Source organism: Dipteris shenzhenensis, chromosome 3 (genome assembly GCF_047967505.1).
Source record: "Dipteris shenzhenensis isolate YYH24624 ecotype China chromosome 3, Dip_SZ_1.0, whole genome shotgun sequence".
In the NCBI taxonomy this organism is placed as follows: Eukaryota; Viridiplantae; Streptophyta; class Polypodiopsida; order Gleicheniales; family Dipteridaceae; genus Dipteris; species Dipteris shenzhenensis.
The window spans coordinates 28,292,385-28,312,422 of record NC_141598.1 but is presented as its reverse complement, the minus strand read 5'-3'; the positions used below and the strand labels follow the sequence as shown (position 1 = coordinate 28,312,422).

The 20,038-nt window shown below is 38.6% G+C and overlaps 1 pseudogene; it reads left to right on the top strand.

Moving 5' to 3' along the window:
• Nucleotides 1-5,335: 5,335 nt before the first annotated feature.
• On the top strand, nucleotides 5,336-6,719 carry LOC147903608 (alpha carbonic anhydrase 3-like; annotated as a pseudogene).
• The last annotated feature ends 13,319 nt before the right edge of the window (nucleotides 6,720-20,038 follow it).

Below are 20,038 nucleotides of genomic sequence, written 5' to 3'. Positions count from 1 at the left end.
AATCTCTCTCTCACTCAATGGAATAAGTTGAAATGAATTCTCACCAAGTCTCTCAAGAATGGAGAATCTGTATGGACAGAAATTTCTCCAATGAACAAAAAATTCCTCTCAAAGGAAATCTTTCATCATCGGAATGAAAGATGAAACAATCACTCGCTCGAACTCTCAATCGATCTCTCTTGCTCTCACAAGAAGGATGGCGCCTCAGTGGAAGGTAGAACCATGCTCTGATACTCTGACAAAATATGAAGAGGTAAGAGGAGAAGAGTGGAGATGAGTAGAGAGGGCACAACTAGAGAGCACACCACAAATGACTAACTGTACACTAGATTTAGTTAAAAAAATAGAATATATACAAACCCATTTAGGGTTAGGGTTAGGGGATCTAACCCTTTCCTTTATAGCACTCTATAATGTTAGTGCTATGCACGTATGATCACATGATGGCGCTATGCACCTGTGATCACATGATGTTGAGCGTGAACTCTCAACACATCATACATGATAAGATGGATCAGCAGAAGATAGCCATACAAAGGCTCAAAGTGAGAGAAAAAGATATTGATAAGTCATATCAATTGCCAATATCACTGACTCGAATGCTAACACATGGACATGGACAAGAAGAATACGAACATTTTTCCCTTGGTCTTTACCATGGGATTATTAGCATTGTGCCTTTGAAACTTGGAAAGAGAAGATATGCATAAGTATGGTGATCTTGTACACAGTGCTTTAAATACTTTGAGCCAACTCCTAAATTGTGTAACCTAGAGGACAACCATGAATACTCATCTATCGATGGATAAAAAGTCAAATCCTTATGCTCAATGTTCATATTCTTACAAGTATGCATAACACATCCACTTCAGCTTTTAAAAATCTTCCACCTTGCCTCTTGTTGCAATTAGACAACTATGGATCAGAGAACAAAAACATATATGTTTTTGCATACCTATCTTTATTGGTGGCTAGGCAGGTTTTCTTAATGATAGAGATGGTTTTCTTAATGGTTGGTCATACCCATGAAGATATTGATGCATTCTTTAGTCATTTTTCAGAGCAATTGAGGACAAGTCATTCTCTCACTCTAGCACATCTTATGAAAACCTTCAACAAGTCCACAAGCTCAAGGCCTACCCCTTTTATGATGACAGAGGCTCCAAACTTCAAAGGGTTTATTGATGATTACTTATGTGAAGGCCAGGATAAACTTATTGGGCATTCACAGCCACTGCATTTTCGTTTCTTCATGCAAGATGACATTCAAGTAATGCAGTACAAAATGAATTACACACAAGATCATTGGATGCCAAAGGGTGGTGGCATAGATTTGTGAAAAAGGGATACTCTTGGAAAACCTTTGTTGCCAGATGGGGAACCAATAATGCTCCCAATGTGTGAGTACTTAAAAGATAGTGCTCAAGTGGTGAATGGCATAAAGGACTGTAGAAAATATTGGGACAAGCATCGCTTTGACAAAGGCTCACTAGATCCTTATTTGATATACATAACACCAATGAGACAATATTAGGAAAACATGATCAAGGCATTGTCCATACCTTCATCAACTATGCAAAGTCAAAATATATGTATAGGCTTTTGGCCTAAGACAACACATGTAGTAGAGTAGAACGCCAACATCGACAAAGAAGGTGTCATGGGTTTAAAGGTGCTAGAAGACCACTACCATGGTTCACAACGTAACAAGCCCAAACATGCATTTCAACCTCTTATACATGTAAAAAAGGGTGATTTTGTTCTTGCGCCAAGTGACAATATATATCCTTTTTAGTTGGGTGTAGCCAAGTCGGACATTGAATCCAACACTTCCTCTAAAGAATACAATATGGTATTGATACAATATTGGGCCCCATGTTCCCATAAGAAGAATGCAAGTGAGGAAGAAGTGTATGCAAACTATTGGGAGAAGTTTTGGATTTGCAATGATAAGGATCCTACACATTGGGAGCAAGCAGACTCAATAGTATGGAGCTGGACACCGAAAGGGGGGAAGAATCCTAAGAAGATCAAAATTCCATCGACTATGCATGAGAAAGAAGAAGTGGGCCTAGTTGGGATTGATGAAGTAATTGACAAGAGTGTAGATTGAGATAACACTCAATAGTCTTAAGGTGTTGTTGTCTTTAACACCCATTGACTTTCGATTGGTTGAATGTGTAACAATTGTCATTGGCAATGTCATGATGAATAACAAGGATAGCTTAACTCAGGGCACTGCTTTAAACAAATGGCATTATACTTTCTCTCCATCTATTATATAAATGTGTTGATAATTCAACAAAAGTAACTTTTTTCTATGGAATTGCAATAATTTTTAGGTTTTCATTGTCAAATACTAAATAATTTAAGGTGAGTAGGTGGCTTGTGCAATGTTGCAATCGAGCCAAATTTTGGAGTTTACACAACAAATAGCTCATTCCCAAAGTTGATGAAACATCAAATTTATTTTATTAATATGACATCAAAGACATGAATAAATATCATATGCATCATTCCCAAAATTAATGAAACACTCTAAATTAAGTTGTCTAAAACAACAAAACCAAAATTAATGAGTTTTACATTCTTAGTATAAGCACGTCTATAAATGCAGCAAGAGATTCCCAAAATTAATGAAACAATTTACAGAGCAACAAACCAAAGATCCACAGTGACTATGTATGAAACAAGAGAACCACTCTGCTAGAGCGAAGATGAGAAGAGTATGAAAAAGGGATCCTAAGATGGGAGAGTGCAAGGCCAGAAAGATGAGAAGAGTACGAGGAAGGGATCCTAAAATGGCAGAGTGTAAGGTTCTCTCTCCCAATTTCATTTTCCCAAAATTACTAATATGGTGTTTATTAGCCAAACCGTTGAAAAGTCTCCCAAAAGATGTACAATAAAGCAACTCTATAGGGGTTCTTGCATAAGATACATAGGACGAGTTCCAATAAAGAAGGCCTAATAGAGATGGAAATGAGTTGCAAAGTTTTCAAAAGAAGCATGGCTATCGATGTTGACAATCCAAGATCCTAGCCATGTCCATATTAAATATCACTTGGCTAGACTTAGGTGCAAATGTTGTACAAGAATTTGATGACTCTGAATGAGATTCAAATGCATAAGATAATGTATTGTATGCCTTGTTCTTTCAAACAAATGGTGTATCTATATACCACCTATATGTTGAATTCAACAAATGCTTTCCATATGTTGTCATACTTTCACCATCATATCATATCATATTGGGCTATATTTGTGTGAAGGTGACCCATTTTTTTGCATTAGGCCATATTTGTGTAGAAGTGACCCATTTACTGCTCTAAAAAACCCAATTTTAGAGTTCATCGAGTGATGTTAAGTGGATGGGATATGCTAAAAAAGAAAGTCCAAACGAAGAGAAAAGTCCAAACTTTTGAAATAGTGTGTTTATTCTAGTTTTTCCAAGTGAAAAATACCTCCGAAACCCAAATTGATTTTAATAGAAGAGAAAAAATCCCATGCCAATACTAAGGTCTTACTTAAGGGCAAGGAAAACTAGATCCGGGCAAGTAGTTGTATTGAGGAAGAATATGTTTTAGATGAATCTTCTGATTCGATTAAAGCCTCATGTAAACCTTTATTTGAATTTTATAAATTTATTAAAGATATGAAAAGATGATCTTTTGGCAAATAGCTATTTACATTCATAACAAATACTTTGTTATAATTATCAAACAATAAGAAAGATAAACTAATAGGAGGACTATATTGAATTTATATGTTTTTATTCCAAATTTAATCAAACTCTTGGTCTTATAGAGGAACATATCTTTTTAACTCAAACTTTAAACTCTTTGTCTTATAGAAGAATGTATTTTGCATTTGTTCTCGGGGGATGCACTAATTAGAAACCCTATGTATCACGTGCGTTCAAGGGGTATTTAAAAAACCCTTCAACTAAAATTCTCCCCTCAATAAAAAAACCCCTCACTACTTATGAACTAAGTGATTTTTTTCTAAAGTTGAATTCAAAAACCCCTCCCATTATTGTAAACCTGTTAAAATTTTCCAAAAAGTTAAACTAAAATACCCCTCCTTTTGAATGCATGTGATACATTAAAATTTTATGAGGTGAACCCTTCTAGTATTTGTTTCACAGTAAAGATAATAGCAAAAATTGCGGATCAAATTGCACATTCAACTGGACAATCTCTCCATGTGAAGTTTTTAATAAATTGTTTTGCAATTATTTCCATTTGGTCGATTTTACATCATCTTGTGCTGTAGGTTAAATCAAATGTTTCGATCAAAATTTCAGGCAAAATCAAATGTATCGATCTCTCTCTCTCTCTTTCTCTCTCTCTCTCTCTCTCTCTCTCTCTCTCTCTCTCTCTCTCTCTCTCTCTCTGATTGTGGCACAATCCATACATAGTTGCAAGTTGACCCCTTGTCGCAACGTTTTTCTTGGCCATGAGACTAAAATAGCATTTTGATCTTTGTCTTTCTCTTGCTTGCTCTGTCTCTTGATAGAAAATTTGCAAGGAAAAATAAGAAATCGGAAGACAACTGACTGGCGGAGAGGAATATGGAGGAGCAAAGTAGCAACGAGAACATTGGTGATGAGAGCGTGAAGAGGAGCCATTGACACCGAGACTCAAGATGACCATGAGAGCAGGTAGACAAGAGTTCGCAAAGGAAAAAAGAGCCTTAGCTTAATACAATGGAGAGAAATAGCTGCATAGTGATACTAGATTGAGACTAGTTGTAGCGAGATGCAATGTAAGAGAAAGAACTACAAAGCGGCACAACGATATAAGATGGAGGCGGTGGGAAACCTCCGTTTTGCTCTCCTCGAAGGAGACACATTTGCATGCCATAAAAAAAAGAATTTAAAAAATCAAAAATATTGTTTTAAATATTCATGACAAGGAGAAAGAAGTATTTCCTTTGATGGTACAATGCTATAATGAAAAGTGTTTCAAGGAGAAAGAAGTATTTTGCACAATGCTATCTGCCTAAAAAATTCTCTAACTTGGAACACCATTTGTGCTCTCAACATCCCATGCAACTGCGAGTTAAAGGGAGTGAGCCTTCCTTGTATCTCAAGCCCTTTACTCCTCTTCCTCGATATTTTACAATATTGGGTATATTGGGTGTTGTCGCCTTCCTCCTCCTTTGCTCGATGTCTTACAATGTGTGTTGTTCCGTTCCTGCTCCTCCTTTGCTCCATAGTCGTAGCCGCAGGTATCTACAACACATCACCCTATACTTCGTTTTCCCACTCCCATTACATTCGTTTTACGTACTCGCTTTTCCTTCACCTTTGCCGCCCTTCCAGATGGTGCCTCCGATGGCCACTTCGACTACGGCCTCGGTCCCCTCTCCCCAGCCCACTGGGGCGATCTCTGACTGGATCTTGTTCAGCATCGGAGTATCCCAGTCTCCTATTCACATTGTCGTAGAACGCGTCTTCAGCGACGTTATCCCAGGCGTGAAGTTTAGCTCCTCCAGCGGTAACGCTGTGCTTCGAATAAGGAAGCACGACGTTGCGGTACTTCTCCCTACGATCGACCAAACTTTCCCAACGCAGACTCGAGTTTGGACTGCGGAGCTTTTTACAGCTCCCTGAAGCTGCTAGCTCCTCATTTTTGACAGAATTAGTATGATCAATGACAGGTTCAGTGGACGGAAGACGGAGGAGGGCTTTATTTCGCGGGAGATGAGTACAAGCTCGATCATTTCCACCTGCATTCCCCAAGTGAGCACACTATAGACGGTGTCAGGTACCCTCATTCATCCTCCGCTCTCTCCCTCCTTTTCTCTTCTGCATCAACACAAGATCCATACTAAAAAAATTCTTTACCCTTAAGATTGCCCCTCGAAATGCATATGGTACATAAAAGTCTTAACAGCAGGCTAGCGGTAGTCGCTGTGCTATACGTGGACGGAGAAGAGGATGACTTTCTGGCGCAGGTAAAATATAATTTGAGTCCGGCATCCAATGCAACGCGCTGTCTTTAATTTGTCATGCAATTGTTCCAGGGGAGAGAACAACCAACACAATCGCGTAACTTGTTACCTGTCAACAGATCATCGAAAAGCTTCCCTAGCTTCTTGAGACTGGAGAGACAAAGTTCAAGAGGATTAGCATCCACCTTGTGATGCATCCTGCCATGCATGGCTTGTTGACCAAGTATAGCACTGCTTGGTGGTCCACAAAGAAGACGAACTTGTTGGCCAACAAGTAATGCCTGAACTTCTTGACTGCATAGACCATGGCGAGACCCTCCTGCTCGGTTATTGTGTAGTTGACCTCAGCCTCATTCAGTTGCCGACTCGCAAAGTACACTGGGTAGTCCAAGTTATGCTCCCTTGGTTGGAACACAGGCCTCTATGTGAACGTGGAATATTAGATCCCAGTCCGGTGCTCTCAACACCGGTGAAGTGGCCAGGGCTAGTTTGAGGGTTTTGAAGGATTTCTGACATTCCTCGATCCACTCAAAGAGGCTGTCGGCGTTTATATCCTGGAGCTAATCATAGAAAATTCTCCAAGCCTTCAGTTTTGTGACTAGTATAGCATGGACTTGGTCAATGGCTACTATCATTATACAGGGTCCCTCACTATCCCTCCTTGCACCGAGGAGGTTTCGTGGATTATCATGAAGAAGGTATTGAACATGCACATATTATTGACCCATTTTCTTTCAATTGTTAATCGCAACCTCTGTGTTTGAGCAAAATAGATGATCGAAGCCTTGCATGCCGAAAGATTGCAAATCTTACGTCAATTGCACTATAGAGAAGAACTGCATAAACTTGGAGAAATTGGATTAGTACGTTCTGTTCTGTTTTTGTGATTGAAATTTCGAGCCACCTGTCTCTAGCGTCATTGCTACTAATGGTCTGCATGAGTCCTGTCACTGTGTCACTATTTATGGGATGCCTCAAATCAGTAACTATTACTAAGCTTTGCATATGCCTAATGCATGGCCCATCCAACACTTAAATAGAAGACGGATCTACAAATCCGAAACCATTAGGGACGATGGAATATGCCTCATATGACCCTTCCACAATATCCAAATATCAAAAAAATCCACTACCCAATCCTTATGAAACTTAAAAGTCATGCTTGCACGTGATCAAGTGCTTACATTACAATAAATAACACTAATGTAAAGAGTAATAAGCTCCAGGACTCTTCAATATGTACAAGTTCTCAACTGAAAAAACCAAGAACAACCAAAAGTTTATTTCATATTTTAAATATTATTACCTTCAAATATCTCACCACACTCTACATTGTGGGCTCTGCAATGTAGGGTGTACATAATATTGACAAAGTATCAATATTTTCAATTTTGGTGCCCCTAGGTTTAAGTGTGAACTCATATGTGGGTGTACATATGGATAATTAAAAATTTAGTAGGAGCCTGTCAAATTAATTTTATTATACCACTATGCATAACATATAAAGTGAGTATAAAATTTCCTTTTTGGGAACGATCTACAACAGAATGTGTCTAACAATTTACTCTATTGCTGAAAGCTACTTTTAATTTATAGGGCACATGAGGACCTCTTCATCGATGCTAACAATAGAAGTTATAAAGGCATATTGTTTTGAAGATTTAGTAAAAACTAAATTGCCCATTAATGTTGTGACATGTAATAAATATAGACCATATGTAATGCCTTAACTCTTGCTCTAATTTTTTTGTTTCTTTAGGAGGATGTTAAATGGAAAAATTCAAATTGTCGGAAGGACTTACAACACTTATTTCATTAATTTTGGACTTGTCAATGTATGAATTCATTTTTACAGATACTTTTGGACTAGTTTTTGGATAAATTTTAACAAAAAACCCACTCTTTAAAGCATAGATGAAAATATAAAAACAAGCAATCTTTTAGAGATTTTTAAAGGAGATGAAATCAAAATTATAAAACACGAGGGAGAGGGGAAAGGGAGCACAACATAAGGAAGAGGGAGAGGGAGAGGGAGAGGGAGAGGGAGAGGGAGAGAGGAAGGGAGGGGAACATGACAAGAGGGAGGGTGTGATTGAAAATGAGTTACGGGAGAGGTGAGAGTCAATATACTTCCCTCAAGGAATTCAAACTTCCTGCTCCTTCTCTCACCTCCACCTCTCTCTCTCTCTCTCTCTCTCTCTCGTCCCCCCCCTTCCCCTTCCCCTCCCCCCCCTCTCCCCTTTCCCCTTTTCCCTTTCTCCTCTTTCCCCTCTCCCTCTCCCCCCTTTGCCCTCCCCCTTTCCCCTCTCCCTCTCCCCCCTTTCCCCCCCCTTTCCAATCCCCCTTCCCCCCTTTCCCCCCCTTTTGTCCTCTTCCCCCCTTCCCCCATTCCCCATTTCTCCCCTTTCCTCCTTCCCCTCCCCCCCCCATTCCCCATTCCCTCCTTTCCTTCATTCCCCCCCTTTTTGCCCTTCCCCCTTCCTCTCCCCCCATTCCCCGATTCCCCTCCCCCCTTTCCACCCTTTCCCCTCCCTCCCTTCCCCTCCCACCTTTCTCCTTTTTCCCCCTCCCCCCCCTTTTTACCTTCCCCCACCCCCCCCTTTCCCCTTCTAGTTTAGCTAATATTTCAAACTTGAAATTTGATAAATTCACCCAAAAATTAACATAACTTCCTCATATGAGACCTAAATTTAGCCCTCCAAGTACGCAAATCAATCGTCATAAAGCTATATAGAGTCATCTATATGGTTATAATTTTCAAATTCTAGCTTATAGAATACGAGTGTAAAGTATCGTGCCCATCAAGTATGAGCACATTTGAATGACGCACCTCAGATCCTCATAACACCTGGTGAAAAATGGCATTTGTGGTAAGTTTGACAATCTAAAGCATATACAATGGGCACGATAATTTACACAAGCCTCAACATAGGTTGGATTCACATGTTTAAAGTATTATGTCCATCAAGTATGAGCACATTCTTATGATACACCTATATTGAAGATGGGTGCCAAATGTCGTCAATTATATATATGAAATTATGCTTTACACCTCAGATAGTTTCTTTTCGTGGTTGTGCATATTACTTGGTGAAAAATGGGGTTTGTGGTAGCATTGACCATCCCAAGCATATTCCGATGGGCATGATAATTTTTACATGCATAAAAATATAGAGGATTGATGCCTACACATAGTATCATGTCCATTGGGTATGTGCGCACTCGAAAAATAGACCTCAGATCGTGTTTTTTGGCGACGGTTGTGCATGACACTTAGTGAAAAATAGGATTTGTGTCGAGTTTGACCATCCAAAGCATATTCGATGGGCACGATACTTGCACAAGACTCAAAAAAGGTGAAATTGACATGATTGCAAGGTATTGTGTCCATCCAATATGTGCGCACTTAAATAACACACCTCAAATACTATTTTTTGGTGTTTATGCCTCGGGGGGGTCACTCATCATATGTAACCCTATCACGTGAGTTCAACAGAAGGATTTTTTTTATTTTTAAAATTTACAGAAATAAATATACATAAGGGACTATTTAAAATAGTTTTGGAAAAAATTTACAGATTTGTACAGAAAAGGGGTACATTTTATTAATGAAATTTTTTATAGATAAGGGACTTTAAATATAGGCCTTGAACACACGTGATATAGAGGGTTTATACATAGTGACCCCCCCGAGGTTTGTGCATAATACTTGATGAAAATTTGGGTTTGTGCCGGCTTTGACCATCCAAAGCATATCCGATGGGCACGATACTTTGCACTCACCTCAACATAGTTTGGATCAATCTGTGTTTCAGTCATGCATTATACACTGTTTTCCCCCTACTGTTTTACACCATCATCAAAAAACGTGCTCCCAGGTGCGTTAACTATTCGAACAAGTACTTATGGGATGGGTGGGCCACTTTGATTCCATGTCAATAACACTTGAGTTGAGGTGCATGCAAAGTATTGTGCCCATTGGATATGCTTTGCATTGTCAACCAAGCATTAAATACTATTTTTGTGTTAGTGTCATGCACAAGCATCAAAAAACACGGTCCTAGTTTTGTTATCCAAACAAGTACTCATCAGATTGGGGTGCCACTTTGCACACAAGTCAATACCACCTATTTTGAGGCACTTGCAAAGTATTGTGCCCATCAGATATGGTTTGCATGTCAATCACGCATTATACACTGTTTTCCCCCTAGTATTATGCACAACAATAAAAAAGCGCGCTCCTAGGTGTGTTATCTAAACAAGTACTTATGGGATGGCCACTCCAGCTTTCATGCAACTCATTATGACCTAGTTTGAGCTACATACAAAGTATTGTTCTCATCCGATATGCTTTGCATTGTCGATCAAATATTAAACACTGTTTTTGCCTCAATGTGATGCACATACATCAAAAAACACGCTCCTAGGTGTGTCATTCGAACACTTGTACTTATCGGATGGACGTGCCACATTGTATGTAGTTCAATACTAAATTATTGATACTATTATTTATAATTCTAAAACACATAATCATAATTTTAAATTAGAGATTCTATTAGCTAAATGCTAAACATGAATCCATTATTGAAAATCCATATTCTTGTATCACCATCAAAATTAAATAAATAAAGTAAAAGTAAAATAAAAGAGTAATTTAATAAAAAGTTACAACTACTAGGAAAAGTATTCAAAAGAGACTAATATTTTTTATAATTGTTCCACAAGAAGATGGCGATAGATTTCATTCCTGAGATGGAGGTGATATTATGTTGCCAAAGAGAAGTAGTTGCATTTGCTACAATCCATGATAGTGATACAAATTCTTTGTCACTTTCAAAGACTTGGTGAAGATAAGGTTACAGTTATTGTATCAAAGATTCTTAGTGCACATGTTGAGCTAAAGCATAAGTGTGGAGATATGGAAGTACTTGGAGATGTTATGCCTTATAGTATTTTCAATAAATCATTTATTGCATGGGATAGAGATGAGACTTATCAACCAACACATATCATCGGGAATACAAAGTTCACTTTTTTGGATTTGAGTGTGGGAGATATTTTGCAAATGATATCATTTGCAAATAAGAACATAGCGGAAGGTCAAGTTTTGGGGTTTGAACACTAGGATCAATGGCCATTTGTAGAGATAAGGATTGTGAAAGTTACTAATTATGGTATGGATGATAACACAACGTCATTGAATGGTCCTTATTATGAGGAAGGAAAATATTTGAGATGGAGCATGCAATTTTTGAAGATTAAAAAGGGACATGCGGTTTTCAATGATAAAGATAAGGTATACTACAATTTCAAAGGACTTAAAGAATATGCCAACAAGCCAAGATTTGTCCCTTCAGACGTGGATTATTTCAATGGACTCAAGTATAGAAGTGACATCTTATTAGGAGTGGATGAGTTCACTGATACCGAGAAAGATAAAGAATTCAAAAGCAATGCTTGCTCTGGAGTGGATGAATTCATGCATATTGAGAAAGGCAAAGACATCAAGAGTGTTGTCTCTTCAGAATTAGATGATTTCAATGCAATCATTTATAGAAGTGACATCTTATCAGGAGTGGATGAGTTCAATGGTAGTGTGAAGGCAAAAGATTTCAAAAGCAATGGCTTATCTGGAGTTGATGAATTCACGCACGTCAACAAAGATAAAGATATCATCGGTGTTGTCTCCTCAAACTTGGATGATTTCAATGCACTTAACTATAGAAGTGATATCTTGTCGGGAGCGGATGAGTTCATTGGTACTAATTTAAAAGCAAAAGGTTTCAAAAGTGATGTCTCATCTGGAGTGGATGAATTCATACACATTGTTAAGGAGCACAAAGAGTTTGAAAGTGTTGGCTTATCAAACATGGACGACATGGATATTGACTCAAATGTCCGAAGGTTACTTCAAAGACAAGAATGAAATCAACAAAGGACTATTCGGTATTTGACTTTGATAGTGATAAGATCAACGATGAAACATCCCATGAAAACACGGTGACAAATAAATTCAATGAGGAGAAGTGAACAAATTCAAAAAAGGATGTACAAAGGAAACCAATAAAGGACTATAGCAACCAAAGACAATAAGAGTAATGAATGAGGATGTTAGGCTAAAAGCAATGCAATCTACATGTTGCAAGTGAAGTTGTATGCATTCCATTAACTTACTTAACATCAAGGGATGTAGAGAGCAGGCATGGGAAAGAAGAGGGAGAAAAAGAAATGAATACCTACTCACGAGGCTCTCTTGCTTTCTAGTAAGTGACATAAAAAAGAAAAACTTTAAACAACAGATAAAGCCTCGTATAAATGGAAAAAGTAGACATAGACATCCATTGTTTTGTTGCAGTTCGACCATCGGATGATGAGCATGAGAATGTTAAGTTCTGGGTTGCAAAAGTGGTGGACGTGAACATGGATGATGGGAAAAGTTACAACATTTACAACACTATGGTATGAGTCAAGGGGTTGAAGGAGAACCGCATAACAATACACTATATATTGGCTGTTTGAAAAAGGAATGGGTCCCAAACCATGAAGCAGTTTCAGAGCTTTCCACAGAGACAGTCATAGTATCTTTAAAATCAAGGACAAAGAAAACAAGGAAGCACATGGGTGATTAGAAGAAAAAATAAGAATACCGCTACCGATTATTTTGCACATTATAGAGTTTTTGAAGATGCTCGTTAAGGAGGAAGTAGAAGGAGATAGTGCAAATGAAGAATGCCCATGACAATATCATTCAAGCATCAATAAAGACTCCAGATGATGGTGTTCTGACGAGATTGAATGAGGATGGCATCCAAGCAACAAGTGACAATGAATTGGACATTCAAACAAACAAGTGTCAGGATTGCCCATTTGTACTTAACACATTTTTCAAGGCAGAATTGAGTTATTGAAAAGGCTATGTGTGAGACTCCTTTGTACAAAGACTCATGGAGAGCAATATTTCTTGTAAACATATGACAATGTAAAATTACAAGCATAGCTATTACTATTTTTGGAGCACATTTAAAGAATCTTCCATGTCTCTTGTCTATTTTAACCTTTAACTTTTTTGGGACTTCAAGAGTGTTATAGTTTTCTACATCAAATTTTAAATGCATTCTTTTGGATTAAAATATATTAATAAGTCTTTATTTTGAAAGTGATTTTTTATGGATTTAAATTAATCATTCATGATTTTTTTAAACGTGAATAGGATTGTTAAAAGAAAGAAGTACAAAAGTAGGATTTAATCAAAGTTTTTGCATTAGTAGTGCACCATTATAGAGACAGATTGTGAAATTTATTATGTGGAAATGACAGTGCCAAAAAGTGAACTTTTGATTCTCAAATGAGATTTTCATAAAGTAAACTTTTCATTTGGGAAGGATTTTTGGGATTAGTCCAAGAGTAGACATATGAGTCCAAAATCAATGAAATAAGTGTTTTACATAAAGAATTCATCTATGCATTCATGTAAGTGCAAGAGGTCATTGTCTACAAGCAACCTCTAGATTGTCATAACTCAAAGCAGAACTGATATCAACCACAATACCAAAACAATGTATTGCTTGAATCTAAAATGCATTAGGGGAGAATTGGGGTCTCAAAAGGACCTCCAATTAGTGTTTCCTAATTTCAAGGGATTAAAGAGTGATTTGAGGTGTACCAATGAGAATGCTAGAAGGTGTGGGGCAATGGTATGTTGAGCTGGAGGGTGGGCAGGCCTGCAGAGAGCCCCTATTGGTTGCTCCCCTTACACTAGGGACCCACCCAAACCATCCCCTCCCCCTCTTAACCCATGTTTGACCCTCCTGCCAGGTGCACCTCCCCCACATGAGCCCAAAACTGCCTTCAATGGGATGGTAGGGCCCTTGTGGCAAATTTTTCTTCCCCCTCCCTCTTTCTAGGGCCTCTGCCCCCCACTGTTCTGGTCCAACCTACCAAATCACTCAGATTTGAACCAAATCCCACGCATTTTCCCTCTTCCCCCTCTTTCTCTGCTCCCTCCTACTCTTGCCTGCTTGCAGTAGCTCCTCTCTCTCTCTCTCTCTCTCTCCCTCTCCTGTGCCTCTGTTGGAGCTGCTCTGTCCCTCTTCTTCTCCCTCTCCTGTGCCTCTGTTGCTGTTGCTCTGTCCCTCTCCTTCTCCCTCTCCTGTGCCTCTGTTGTTGCTACTCTATCCCTCTCCTTCTCCCTCTTTTGTGCCTCTATTGGAGCTGTATCGCCTTATGTAGGAGTCCCATTCTTGCTATTGCAACCTCTGCAAGCATGGTGAGGAGAAAGGCTACAAGACCACGCAATGTTGTGATGTCTTATGGCTTCCACAACACCAAAAATGCATTGGATGAGTGGATCCCTTGCACCTATAGCTTAAATGACTAGATATTGATGAAACGATCAGCCAAAAGTCCTTATAAGCTTCCTAAGAGCAAGAGAGGTAACATCTTGCATGAGTGAAAGAGGCGCATCTTGAAGTTTAAGTTTGGGAAAAAAGGATGGCTCGCAAAAGTGCAACATGTTTACATGGGAAAAGATATGCGGCTTCCTCCATCATTCAATCAATTTAGGATACCATCACAGTGTGAGCCTTTCTATCTATGTACCTTTTTCACATGTAAGTGTAATGAGTCCATTTGGAAATTTTGTTTGGTTTCCAAGAGCTCTTATTTATGGTGGCAGATGTTTTCCCTTCGGACCTCGAGGAGGGGGAACCAGTTGAATCATTCATAGGCAAGTTCACTGCAATTCATGAGGATTTAGGTAAGCAAATGCATGCCAGGGAGAAGTTGGCCTCCTTGCGAATAAAGAATGTGTATTGGTATAATGCAGCATACATCATTCCAACGACATTATCAAGCTATGGCCGTCTGCAAACCATTGTGCCATTACAACTTCAAGACATGGATTGCAGCAATGTGGACTCGAGGACATTGCAATCGTATAAGGACAAGATTGCAAAGGATGTGGGCATGGCCATGAAGTTTACATTTGGATCCAAATGGGCAAGGTTATCTTGTTTTATGCCTTTGCACATTTTTGCTTCTTTATTTCAGAATATACATATGCATAGTACAAAAACTATGTGGTCTTGCAAGCATGTAGATGAAAATGCTCTTGAAGATTTACTTGGGATGAATTGGGGAACCAAGTCAGGTGACCAAAAGGGTGATGTGTTTCAATGTCACGCATGTAAAGACAATGTGGTTATTAGATACCATTTGTCATGCCAAATGTTGTATTTAGCTTTTCAGTACAGGCGCTAGAAGAAAACAAATGTCTGGTGGCTTCCCCTAGACTCTAATGATGAAGACAATACAAGGGTAAGTTTTTCTATTGATGTTGAAGAGGGAGATGTCAAGAATGTGAATGTCACATCGCAATGCACTCTAAGGGATGTGCAAGAACACCTATTGGTCATGGAGGACGGCATGTCAGAGTCCTTCTACTTTACCTTAAATGGTGGTAAGATCAACCGCCGTGTGGAGAAGTGCATGCATAGTGCCAATTTCATTCCTCTTACAACAGATTGCTAACAATGTGTTTGACTAGTGTAGCATTTAATTTTTTGTCTGTCAAATCATAGTTATTGCTTCAAAAGATGATGGACAATTAAATTAAAATGTTATTTCTTTTAATGTTTTCTCCTTTCAATTCATGGTGGTAAATGTTTTTCAAAAAATTTGGGGATTTTATGATTAATTTTAATTTTTAGGGTTTTGATATATATTAAGGGGTAAGAGTCCTTTTTACATCACATTCTCACTTTCACATTTAGAGAGCCATAGAAACTCCTGTCCTCAGAAGCTACTCCCTCCATCAACTGCTATTTGCCATGGATTCACAGCTAGAACTGTGTTCCATGACTTCATCTCATGAACTGCATTTGCAAATCATGAGGAAGAGCTATTTTTAGTGTTTGATAGGACTTTAGATGTCCTAGGCACATATATGCGAGCCAAGGATGACTTCTTAGAACTCATCCTTTACATGCAAGATAATTTCTCAAATTTTGCCTGTACACTTGACCACACTTCAAAGAGATGGGTTCCCATAGATTACATAAAGTATTCGTTCGTAGAGGAACCCAAGTTTGTAAAGCGCTTGGCCCACTTTTGTGACAACCTTACAAAAGAAGGGTTTAGGATAGTCGAAGTTCAAGACATCTTAGACACAAGGATCACAGGAAATACAGGCACCAAATTCCTTTCATGGGAGATGACATTCATCTTCCTTCTCCAAGAAGGAAATTTAGAGGAAGAAGCCTCATCGTCTAGCACCCCCTCTATTAGAACTGTTGATCTGGTCATCCCTAGGCTAGACTTAGACATCTACATGGAAGAAAGTCTTGATGATCCAACAGAGGAGATGGAAGCAGCTCAACCATTGAGCCTACTTCAAGAGCCCCCAATAGAGCAAGAATCTACATCGAAGACCGTTGACCCAGACTCAAAATTATGGTCCTTGTCCCCCCTCAGCATCGATGGAGAAGAGTACATATTCCTCCATGACATAGAGATTCTTTTTGGACTACAAGAGGATGAGGCACTCGGAGTCCTATCGGGGTTTGATGTTGACACAAGTGTCAAAGATCCCAGGGTTTTAGGTACCGAAGACTAGACAATGGAAGACTTTCTCTTGATGACGCTGGTTTCAATGAGGGATGTAGACATGTTCGTATATGATGCACAACCCTCTCATGTAGAAGCTTCCACCTCCAACACAGGTTAGGAGAAATCGTCCACCTCCCAAATGGAACATCACACAGCACCTGATTCTATCAACATTCCAAATGAGAAAGGGATGGAAGCCGACGACGCTGTAGTGGTAAGTTCAAACAATATTTTTTATTTTGATGTTCTTTTAGTATAATTTGTTTTGTTGGTCTTCTAATATTTGTTGAATTGTCACAGGATGCGTTTGAGCTTGATGAATTCTCATCTCGATGGGGTAATGTTCGCAGCACATTTGGGTCAGATCATTGTTTGGCCCATTACCTTGGCAAAGTCGCAGAGCATATCATGGTCTTTCACATCAAATTTTCTCCTCGAGGTCCTTCGGAGCTATTGAAGTGCAAGGCATTGTCGCGCGCTATCGGATACTCCAACATTACTTGGAATACTGACAAAGTCATTTTGGTACACCGCCTGGCTGCTATCAATGCCTTGGGATCGAACATTCATGGCAAGGAATTGACGGCAACAGCTATGTCTTTGGCAGCAGGAGAGGAGGATGTTAGTGATGTTGCAGCTAGATTTATATCTAGGAATCCACTAGGGGATTCAAAGACCCCTATTCTTGATGTACTCGAACTAGCCAAGAAGAAAGATAGCTTGTGAGGCCTTTTGTATATTTAAACATATATTTAAATGGATATTTCAATGGATGCAAGACTACATGTCTTTTATTATTTGTTTTAATTTATCATTGCTCTTCATGAATTCCATTGTATTTTGTTTACTTGTCGTTGATGATATATTTTCTCCATCATTTTAATTGTGTTTATTTAATAAGCATTTCTCTTGCACATTGGTTTGTTTCTTGTCGTGGACATCTCACAGACCAAGGTGTGGGTAGGGTGCACAAAATATTAAAGCTAGGACTATGGGGTAGATGAAGAGGTAGAGTCAGAGCCACAGCACACAGGTGATTGGACAAGTAGTCCTCTAGAATCCTCGACAAGACTACTCTCTCTTTCAATTTTCCACATGAGGGAGCTTCTCTTCTCTTCCTCCCCAAGAGTGTCACCAAAGCTCTGATCCCACTGAAACCAAAAAGTAGACTCTTCCACACAAAATTCACCACTTAATCAATTGGAGAAAAAGAAGACAAATCACACCACAAAAGCGACAAGCAGACTGGGTACAATCTCTCCCCTAAATGAGTGGCTCGACGCTTCTTCATCTAGAGTATTTATGATATTTCATAAAAGCACAAGGAGCCAAAATTATCCTTCTCTTCTAAAATAAGGGATTTGCTTTACATAGCCTCTTTGGGCCCAAAATTGAATTATATCCTCTCCAAAATATATTGCTCAAACTCACAATATTAAAGAAATATAAAATTGGCCCATGGCCATAAAAGATGCACTGTGCGATACCTCGATTGGTACCCTTGTACTAACTCCAATCCTCGCTGTGAGTTCCATCACATGTGCTCAAGCCGCCAATTACATTAGTTATTAACAATCAATTGAACAAATCATTGAATCAACCGATCCCAACATAACCGTGCTCAAAGTACAATAATCAAGCACAAAATGTGATGCTCCACATTTTTGTGTGACACTCCATATTTTGTATATAAATTTCTTTTTAGTTTTAGTAGTAGTAGTTATTTGCAAATTTTATTTTCATGTCAATTTTGTGTTTTGAAAATACTAATAAGTGATTTGAGATCTAACAAATCCAAGAATATATATATATATGCATGGGAGTTGTATCTGGAGTTTGCAGGTTTAAAGAAAGGTCCAGCTTTGCAGATTCTAAAGGAGAACTTGGAAAGGAGTGATTGATTTAAAAAGAACTAAAGTTATTGCTAGAATGGTCCAAGAATGGAGCAAATTGGTCATGAAGGGCAAGAAAAGCAGGATAAAGTGGAAAAGCCAGCTAAAAGTGGGGAAAAGCAGGTCGCACCTTTCTTGGATAAACACAATAGTCACTATTTCAAACATAACTTTTGATTCCAAACTCGAATTAAGGAGATTTTTTTTTTGTTGGAAATCTAGGATTGTGATCTACAACTTTTCAGAAGAGCTCGAGATCTAGTTCCATGATCTATTAAGTCGAAAACTTAGAATACGCAGAGGCAGCAAGGCATCATATTTCAGAAGCTCCGAGATTGAGAGTGACAATGAGAGTAAGATTCTTCTTTCATCTATAGTTGTATCATCTTAAGTGAGAGTGAGATTCATTGAAACACCTTGGTGTGAGTGAGAGTGAGAAATCTGACGCAAGTGAGGGTGAGAGTGAGAGTGAGAATAGCTCGGGGGTGGTCGGCAGTTCGAGCTCTGTACATGAAGTATTGTGACTCCAGGATTGATTGTAAACGATTTTGATTCAATAGAAAGTCTCCTTTTATTGTATTTCAATTTTCTCCTTCTCTCTATAGAATCAATTTTGATTTCAAGCTTGTCAAGGACATAAACATAATAAGGATGCTGTTCAATTTCAGCCTTAATGTTTTCCATTAAATCAGAACGAACAATGGTTAGGGCATTCACAAGAGGACGTCTACTCAAAGCATCAACCACCTTATTCTCTTTGCCCTCAACGTATTTAATCTCAAAATCATATTCAAAAAGAAGATCCATCCATCACCTCTGTCTAGTATTCAACAAAGGTTGAGTAAGAATATATTTCAAACTTTGATGATCCATTCGAATTTCAAACTTCACACCAAGTAGGAAATGTCTCCAATGTTTCAATGCATGAACAACAACAAACAATTCCAAAGGTGGCAAAAAAGTGTATCTTGAAGATACCTGAGCTGGGAAAACCTTTTATTGTGACTTGTGATGTGAGTGAGACACAAATTGGATGTGTTCTTTCTCAAGATGTTAGAGTAGTGGAATACGAGTCTAGAAAACTTAGAAAACATGAAGAGAAATTCCCCATTCATGATCGTGAATTGCTTGCTATTGTTTATGCATTGAAACATTAGAGACATTTTCTACTTGGTCTGAAGTTTGAAATTCGACTAGATCATCAAAGTTTGAAATATATTCTTACTCAAACTTTGTTGAATACTAGACAGAGGTCATGGATGGATCTTCTTTCCGAATATGATTTTGAGATTTAATACATTGAGGGCAAAGAGAATAAGGTGGCTGATGCTTTGAGTAGACGTCCTCTTGTGAATGCCCTAACCATTGTTCGTATGGATTTAATGGAAAACATTAAGGCTGAAATTGAATAGGATCCTTTTTATGTTTCTATCCTTGACAAGCTTGAAATCAAGATTGATTCTATAGAGAGAAGGAGAAAACTGAAATACAATAGAAGGAGAATCACAATACTCCATGTACGGAGCTCGAACCACCTGACCAAAGAAGAATCTCACTCTCACTCGCACTCACTCCTCACTCACTCT